This window comes from Heteronotia binoei, chromosome 7, assembly GCF_032191835.1.
Source record: "Heteronotia binoei isolate CCM8104 ecotype False Entrance Well chromosome 7, APGP_CSIRO_Hbin_v1, whole genome shotgun sequence".
NCBI lineage: Eukaryota > Metazoa > Chordata > Lepidosauria > Squamata > Gekkonidae > Heteronotia > Heteronotia binoei.
This window is the reverse complement of record NC_083229.1, coordinates 97174863-97184760: the sequence shown is the minus strand read 5'-3', so window position 1 is coordinate 97184760 and position 9898 is coordinate 97174863.

The window sequence follows — 9898 nt, the reverse complement described above, 5'->3', positions numbered from 1 at the left end:
TGAAGGAACATCCTGTGGTAGTTCTGATTGTGACTCTTTATTGATGGGTACCACACTGAAGTCTGACAAGTAGCTCTTAGTGTTGAGTATCTTTAACAATTGCACACCTTTCAGTGTATGTTGGATATTTCCCATTATGACTTCAAATGTCTTCTTATGAATCGTGCAGTAGGAGAGGACTCAGATGTACACTTTTCTACCCAAAGTCTATTAATTTTCACAGAAAACAGTGTTTATAGGTTTGGGCAGGAAAGGATAATGAAGTTTGATAATGGTGGGGAGTACTGGTTCCAGGGCCAGGTTGAGTAATTTATAAACTGAGCACAAATTCCACAGAGAGTCAGGATTGGCTTGTAATTAATTTAAAATAGGAGAAGTTGTTACTTTTGAATTGGGATAGTCTGCATTCTGACAATGTGATCTTAAGCAATTACATCCTTCTAAACCCATTCGCTGACTGCAATGTGAGGTTATCAATCCTGAACTTGGGCTATTTTTTTATTTTTTGGGGGGCGGGGCTGGAGGATATTCAGAGAGGTGGCTGAATAAAGCCCTTGTCCTCCTGATTACTTGTATTTCAAGAAGGTTTCCCATCCAAGTACTTGCCAGGGCCAACCATGCTTAGCTTGCAAGTTCTGATGAGATCAGGCTTGCATGGTCTATCCAGGTCAGAGCAGGTTGGGCTAATTTTGATTTCTAGCAGTTGGCACAGTGTAATTTATGCCCTTTCTTTTCAAATAAGGTGACTTATTTACTATCAGTTTTTAATCAGGGGAATGATTTTCATCGATGATATGGTGAGTCTCAAATCCAATAGTTCTTTCTGCTGCCAATATCCAAATCCTTCTTCACATTTTCAGATATATTTTATCATGAGCTATGTTGAGAGGGATGCATTACTATTGGTTTTGGTAGATGTCTGAAGTACTCCAAGATTCACTGACCTTTCCCATAATTGTCTGGCATACATTTTGCAACTGGAACAGAGAAGTGGCAGATGTGGTTCCACCTGCTATTGATCCACCAACTCTTAAATGTCACATCACAGCTGCTGGTCTAAGAACTTCAGTAATGTGTTTAGTGAAAGACTTGGCTACATTCAAACCCCAATGAAACCAAGCCATGTGTTTCAAGACACAGTGTGTAGATTAGGTCATAATCTGGCAAAGGAAATAAATTGTGGGCTTCTGTAGGAGAAAAAAGCTTATAATGATAGATGTAGGTTAAAAACTGCAGTTGCATCATAGGTTATACGTACAGTTGTCAGTTATTTGGACATAAAGGGAGGCATCTTCTAACATCTGAAGTACCTCCCACCGATTACCAAAGCCCTAGAAAGTTCTTCCTAATAATTAATAGGATAAAACAATCTAAATTTTCCTATCTCAGTGAAAACAGGGCTCTCTCTTTCTCCTTGATACACCTTCCCTTGTATAAAAGACTTGCATATACAATAATCCCATGAATTTTATTCCTCAAAGTCATTGAGAATCCCTTGGAAAAAGAGGAAAGCATACTTACACATAGCTGCAACACCATTTTCAGACACCATGTTTTCAGTGCTCCTATGCACAATTGTCACAATAATGGTGAGTAACTGGTTAAACTTTAACCCAGTCTGAGAACACTGAGTGATTGGATTCAAATGGAATTCTACAGTTGAGAGAAGTAATTAAGAATGACAGAAGAGAGTGGAGTGAGAACAGTAAAGGAGAGTTCAGCTGAACAAGTGGATCAAAGAGGATCATGAATTAGGGAAATGGGTTGAGTAGTCCTTCCCTAAAGAAAATAGCTCCTAGTAGGATCAAGTAGTAAAAGAGGAAAATTGGAACTTTATGTGAATGTTCTTGTCTTCACCAACTATTTTTAGACAAAGAAGCTTATGCTTATTTGCCCCTCCAGTCAGAATAACGAGGCAAACACAAGGATAATTGGGTAACAAACAGGACAGCTTTATTAACAATTTCAACCAACATGGGGCTAACTACCAAGCAGAACAGACCAAGGGAAACTTGTGACCTTTCCCTGTCCTGAAAGGGCGAGCCACCCAGCCCCCAGCATGAGCCATTCTGGGGGAGAGCCAGTTTGGTGTAGTAGTTAAGTGTGCGGACTCTTATCTGGGAGAATCGGGTTTGATTCCCCACTCCTCCACTTGCACCTGCTGGAATGGCCTTGGGTCAGCCAGAGCTCTGGCAGAGGTTGTCCTTGAAAGGGCAGCTGCTGTGAGAGCCCTCTCCAGCCCCACCCACCACACAGGGTGTCTGTTGTGGGGGAGGAAGGTAAAGGAGATTGTGAGCTGCTTTGAGACTCTTCGGAATGGAGGGCGGGATATAAATCCAATATTTTCTTCTTCTTCTTCATTCAGGTTGGCTAATGCCAGGTCAGACAAAGCCTGAGTTACCCTCTGCTGCCTACCTGGAACAGACCATCACAGAGGAAGGCACCCTGTGGCAGGTGCTCACAGCAGAGCACCATTCAGCCCAGCTGCCGTTCAAGTCTACCACTTTCCCACCAAAAGGGGGGGGCGGTAAACCATGGGAGCTCACCAGTGTAAGCTGAAATGCCCTCAAAACGAGGTTGGGGAATTAGTCAGGTGGGCATCTGGCTCACTAGGGATCGTTTTCCCAATGTATACAAGATTAACCAACCAGAGAGTGATGCTTTAATAATGGGGACTCTAATTTAGTAAAACCAATTATAATTTATTGAGAAAAATATAGTCTTCCATACAAGATAAAAATACACATACAATCACAGATACAGTCCTAGGAAATATAGATAGATGGATAGGGAAACATAAAGGGTAGACACACAGGGTAATATTTACCTATCGTAGTCTTCAAGGAAGGCTCCAATTGGTGACGAGTGAGGAAGTGGGTAAGGGACCCGAAACTGATCAGGAATCGGGGATGGATCTATGCAGCAGAAGGTGGGATACTGATAGAAGCACACCTGTGGGTAGCTAGTCCACAGGTTATAAGGACTCTCTTGAGCCCTCAAAGGATGGGAAGTATGAGGGAGGAGAGAAGGGAGGCTCTTCAGTGACCATAAGGGCTGGACTACTGCAGTAGCCAATAAAAAATTCCTTGGTGGCACCTAATTGGGTACCTTCTCTTAACCAATGAACTTGTCTGGATCCTGTATACCTGAGAGAACTTTCAGATTGAAACAGGCCCTGGGGCGGCTCCAAAGTGACAGTTGGGGAGAAGAATAGAAGTGACTATTGGGTGGAGGACTTATCTAAAAAGATGGGCTTATCTAAAAAGGTGACAATAGAGAATCAAATATTGGCCTAGGTATCACCCAGATTAGACAAAAGACTTGGCTCTGGCAGGAGATGGTCTTCCTCTTTTTCTATCTTCTTCTGGGTATGAGTCTTTGTCCAGGGTTCCGTTGGACAAAGGAAATGACAGTTGAGTTCCATTCATTCATTGGGCAGATGGGTTGCTTGCAGGCCAAAGGTGACATCTGGTGTGTACGTGAGCCTTCTATTATGATGAAATGGAGTCAAGCCTGGCGGGAAGATGGCTACGTGTGGTGTTAGCTTTCCATGGTGGATTCCATGTTCAGCGCTTCATAACCGTTCACCTGGATAGCTCCTTGGCGGCGCAGTCTCTTCCGCTCCATGGCTGGCATACGCAACGGGAAGACGTCCGTTGTGCTAGCAGGCACTCTGTACCGGTTTAGAGTGCCTGTATAACTTGTGGCTGCTTGTACACATAAGTCCCTTATGTTCCTGGATAGGTTTGCCCACACTCTCTGGCCAGACATGTATGAGCTCACTTCTCCAGGCGCCCTGGCAACCATACTGGTGACTACGATGTTTGGAAAGGGGGCTTTTCCTCACACCAGTGCTCTTAATAGCCCATAGTTTACTCCAGCCATGCAGCCAACCTATACGACACTGCCTCAGACTTAAACCATTCCACAAACAAATAGTGCAAGGTAGGCTAAAAACACTTCAATCAGGGCCAATCAGTTGGGGTGAAAAAATTCCTACCTGGCCCCATAACTAGGCAACTGGTAAACCTGTACTATTGCTGGGCGGGAGGGTGGGTCAAGAGCAAAATGAACTGTGACATTTGGGGCAGGGATGGACCTAATAAAACCCCAGTGCTCTGCCCCCGCCAATTCCTCGGATGGCCGGGAAGGCTCTTAGCCTCCCATCCTTCTGGGGAGGCAAACACGGCCCCTGCCCTAAGCCGCCATAACGGCAGCATGGTCGGAAGGGGCTGAATTTATTAAGCAATGACTACCAAGAGACCTTTTCTCATAGTTTTAAAGACCTGTCTGCAGAACCAAACAGCTACTTGTTTGTGACAAACTATCTATTGTTTACAATTATACATTTATATAATTATCACCATCTAAGCCCTAAACCTACCTGATAATTCCTCTCAAAAGTGAAATAAAGCAGTTAGTTAGTTTAGGATTACCATCAGCCTCTTGTGTGCCATTATGAGACAAAGAAAAAAGAAGGATTTTAATTATTTCCTTGGTTCCCTTAGATAGGTCAGCATATATCCATATATGTAAGCAACTGGGTGGGACACCTATACAGCTGGGCTGTAGGCCCTTTAAACAGGGCTTGCAGAAAGCTCAGCTATTTCAGGCTGTCTTGTGCACTCCCTATAAAGTAGCCTGAAACAGCTGAATGCTGGGAAGCAGGCTGCTCTTCACCATTCAACTATTTTTGCAGTTTTTTTCAGGAAACAAAAATTCAGTCCCTGTAAACCCCTGATCTATGCTTTGGCCATGAATTGCCACAAACTGCCATGAACCACCTAAACCGCCACAAACTGCTTTAAAAGTTCATGGAAGTTTGTGATGGTAGACCCATCCATAACTTTGGTTCAAAAACCATGAATAGGCCACAATTTGTGATGGATTTTTGGTTCAGTTCATGCCCATCCCAATGCATAATGTGGGACTTGGAATGATTATGATTCACATTCTCCATTGACCAGATAATCTAAGCCATATTGCAATAATGCTATACTGGTCTAAAGCATTGAAAACTATCAAATTTCCTTTCAAATACAAGCATTCTTCTTCAATGACCCCTTGTGGCTCTCTGTCTTTAAGAGCTTCCCATTTTAATCAGCAGAGAAGGCAGTTCCAAGTGTGCAATTAGCTATCATCACCACAAGTGGGATCAGAGGTCTACGCCTCCACTGCAGAAGACTTGAACATGCCTGAAGGTAACAACACTTCAAAGGCTCTACTCTTGTTGCTCTAATTCCCCAAGTAAGATGGGTGGCTACAAGAGACAGTGAGAGAGGCCTTCCATAATGGAAGTACCAAGAGGAGACAGTGTCCCTTCTTGGTACTTCTGTTATGGAATGCCTCTCTCACGTGTATTTGATATCTGTTCAATTTTCATTGCCAGGTCAAAACATTCTCCCCCCACCCCCTCCAGCGTTCTGTTCATTTTATTGGTGCTGTATATGCATTGATATTTTTAATTTGTATTTTGCCTTTCTTAATCCTATCAATGGTGACTGTAATTTTATTCTAAATGATACCAGCTTTTAGAGCTCCTTGAAGTTAACTTTAAACTATCTTAAATTTTATTTATTTTATTTCTTTCAACTTTTAATTAGGGGTGTGCATTGAGAAAAATTTTGTTATAGCTTACTGTGATAGCTATTTCCTGATCTTTCAAAGATTCTCTGATTCTAATGCTTACCTTTCCACTGAAACATTTTTTTGCCACCTTCCCTTGTTGTAATCTGTTTTCTTTCACAGTTATGGTAGTCTAGAATGCCTATTGACTTGCATTGGCACCACTGAAGTATGTTATTATATCACACAAAGGTTGTAATGAAAATGTGGTATGGATTACAAGAAACCTCTCCTGGGAGTGGAATGACAGCCTCCAAAGTGGAATGATGATCCATTTAAGTAGAATGATGGTCCCTGAGCCCAGATAAAATGCTCTGGGATTAGAATGAAGCCCCCAGTGTGGAATGACAACTCCTGGGGCTATCACTACAATTCCAGACTAAAGATTCCAGTCACAGAACAATTAGGCTGCCTCCAGGGAACATTATTCCACTGTGAAGGCTGTCATTCCAGTCCTGGACAGTCTATCTGGGCCCAGATACCATCATTCCACTCTGAGGACAGTCATTCTAGGCCCAGGGCAGGTCTCTCTAAACGCATTTCTCATTTTTTATGCAACTTTTGTTTGCCATACTGTATTTCAGTACTGCCCGAATAAGCCAATTGGCATTCCTGGCTCCCATTATATCCAATGGTCCTTCAAGTGTCTCCCATTGTTCCCAGTGGGCATTCTTGCCATTTGTTTTAGTAAATCCTGCCCCAGTTCTCTATTTATCCAACCATAGAAGAAAAAAGTCCCCTCCCCCAAGAAGGGCAAGATAAAGAACTATTCCTCTCTTTGGCTTGTTTCAGAAAGCAACTGGCTGGACAATGTGTGCTCCTCCCTTGCAAAGATCCAATTGAAAGCGAGAAATACCATTGCTCAAGAAATCTGGACACTCAAGGAAGAACACAAGCATATGCTTCCTGCTAGCACTACAGCACCCAATGTTGAAAACAAAACACATCTCTATGGGGAGGGTACTTTGATTTCACTGAGAATCCTGGATTCCTAATGCCATTCTGAAAACCACAGTAATGACAAAACAGCAAGTTTTGTGTATATCTTTATCTTAAAAGTATCCATATCTAAAAAGCATAATCTTACTTTTATTTTTATTGTGGTTTTTTTGTTTCCTATCTGTTTTTAAAATCATTAATTGCCTTCAGGGACCAAAATTTGGTGGAAGATAAGGCAGAACAAATAAGAAGAGACCATAATCAGATATTTTAAAAAATGAATATTTAAGAATGTTGCATCAAATGGGATTTAAAATAAGCATGATTGTTGAAAATTTCCAGTGTACCTTCTTTTACATGCCATCATCTTTACAAGTACCCCCCCCCCCCTCTTCTCAGTCATCCAAAATATTGGGTGTGCAATGAGAAAAAAATTGTTACAATTTCAGATCTGAGATTCAGGGGAGGAATTTTTACCATGATTATTTACTTTTAGGTAGGACGTTACCTAATTCAAGTCTGTATGGTTTTTCAGATTCCAAAGTTTGGGAGCTTTATTTCCAATGGTGCATGAATACAGAGATCTGAGGCAGTTGCTTATAATGATCATGGCACCTGTTTTACACAGAGCACAGTCCTTCCTCTAATCTAAAGACCCCCTAGGTTTGAAATACATTGAACAAAGGGGTTCAGTTTACAGGCCTCCAAAGTGCAGCCTCACTTCTCTCTTCCAATTCCTAAAATGGTAGTCGAGCGGCAGCCTAGCAGGAAAGCTCCGGCAAAACCCTGTCTACATTCATTTCATTTTCCTTCTGAAAAGGAAGACTTCTACTAAGCATGCCACTATCCCTTCCAAAAGTGGAAGGTCCTGTGTTTCCTGTGTTCCTTTATTGTTAGGCTATGTGGGTGGAAGCAGCATGGCACCAGGGTGTTGTGCTTGTGCTGCTTTTTACTGGTTGTCTGCTTCCATATATGTTTGTAATGGGAACTACTGCTATTCGACTGGGGGGGGAGTGTAGGCAATGTTGCTATAGGCTCCATTGTAGTAGTTGCTATGCTCTCAGCTTCTGGAGATTCCCCCCTCCCAATTTCTTTTCTCTGCTATGTGAATATAAGATACTGATAGTCACTCAAACAGAGAGCTGGCATGCACTGCTTCGGGTGAGCTGTGAAGAGCAGGCATTAAACTAACAGAAAGAAGAAAAGCTAAACAGGATGGTAATTCATACAGTACCTAAGAACAACAAAATACAATTATTTAGTTCCTCATTAGCTTTTATGAACACCTTCGGTGTTTGTGGGATTAGTGGAACAAGCTGCAAATGATGCATGAAATTAAAATTTCTTGCTAGCCCTATAGAAGCATTCGTAACGACTGCGGCTGTGCCTAAAATTTTCTATAATAGCCTTGAACAGGATCATACAGTAGATGTCAAAAATAAATAAAGATGGACCAAGGGGCAAAATTAAGCTTCAAAAAATTAAATTATATCATGTGAAATTTGAGTCAGGGATGACCTATGTGCTTTATATATTCTGGTTTGAATTCTCGTTCCACTTACAGGATGAGCAACTTCCCCATTCCGCCACCAGGCCTGTAGCCAGGAATTTTGCTGTGTGGAGGTGCTGGGGAGTGACATCACTGACTGACATTGTAAAAATAAATAAACTAAAAAAAATTAAAAATATAGCTGGCAGAGGTAGCCAGTCTCCACCCCTCAGCCAGAGCGGCACTGCTGCATGTGTGGGGTGCTGGATTCCAAAGCAGTGCCTAGACTCATAGTGTGCTCCCCTCCAAGACAGAACTGAGTGGCATCAAAGAGAACGACTATAGACTGGGATACAAGGCTGGCAAAGGCAAACAGCCCCAACAACCCTTCCCTGCAAGCAGCTGTGGCAGTCTGATTGTCTGGTGATCCCAGGAAGAACCATAGAAAGGACTGAGCCTAGGGTGTGTGAGCAGGGAAGCAAAACCCACCAGCTCTTTCCTTTGGGAAGGAGAAATATGTGGCATCACTGGGCTGAGGCCTGCTGCAGCCTCATCCTCACACTAAAATGTACAGCTGCCTCACCAATAACAAATGAACCTGGAGTGAAAGGTTAGCTCATCTGACACAGGCTCACTGCTCCAGGCCTGCATGGTGAGAGAATGAAGCATGGATGGGTAACCTGTGATTTGTTTTGTAAGATCATGGTTGGGTTATTTGTGGAGCTGGTTTTGAAGAGAGGTTACAATCTTCATTGGTCTTCCAGAATATTACAATGAAATTGCTAACAGAGACCCACAGCTTTGATCATATTTCACCTACATGTTTGCTTGAATTACAAGTAAGTTTCTGGCCATTGTTCAAAATCCTGGGATTAGAATATTGGAGCATGAGCTTCTTACTTATGAACTTACATTTTATTTTAGGTCCTCGTTAGACCCTCACTTTCAGAGGCTAAATGGATGGTCACTGGAAACATAAAACTCTTTAGCAGAAGAATGACTGGTGGTTTGACTTCAGTCAATCAATCAATCAATCAATTAAAACCTTTCTTGTCAAAATCTTTCTTTGACTTTTATTGCATAGGTTTTGAATTCTGGGTTTTTTTCTTGATTTCTGCTGATTTTTTTATTATTCCTGTTGCTGGTTTCTTAGATATTATTGAAGTGTTGTGATTATGCTTTTATTGATGATGCAATAAGATTGAACAGAAATGATAGGATAGAGACATATTTTAATAAATAGTTGCTGAGGGCATTGCAATGTTATCTTGGTTCAGAGGTAGAAAAAGAGGAAATAAAAAGGAGGAAACAAGCATATGCTTTGACATATGTCTTTTCTACCAGAGTACATGATGGGCTCATTAATTGTAGCCATCATCTAAAAAGGAACCTAATGTATGTAGTTCTCATTATACATTGCATGTCTCTCCCCATTGCCATTATTTCTGTTATGTCAAATAGTACTGCTGCAGAAAGAAATGAAATATGTGGGAAGCATCCTTCTGTCTGAATTTTCAAGAACAGAGTGAAAGGTCTTATGGCTGTCTTTTAAGATGCATAGAACTGGGGTCTAAATAAACTACATCATTATTTTGAAAATTTGTTGGCTGCCAAATTCAGATGAAAATACACTGGGATGGGAGTGGGAAATAAGCAGGCATTTCCATGTTATGTTTCTTTATTATTCTGGAATTCTGCTTTGCACTGAATTCTAGTCATTCTTAATTCCGGCTTGATTGGGGGGGGGGGGGGAAGACCAGAAAATCCAGGGTTCTGGTTTCTGAAGGTACAGAAATGTCAGGCTTCTCCTCAGCTCCTTGTTTTAATTCTCATCTGGTTTGATGG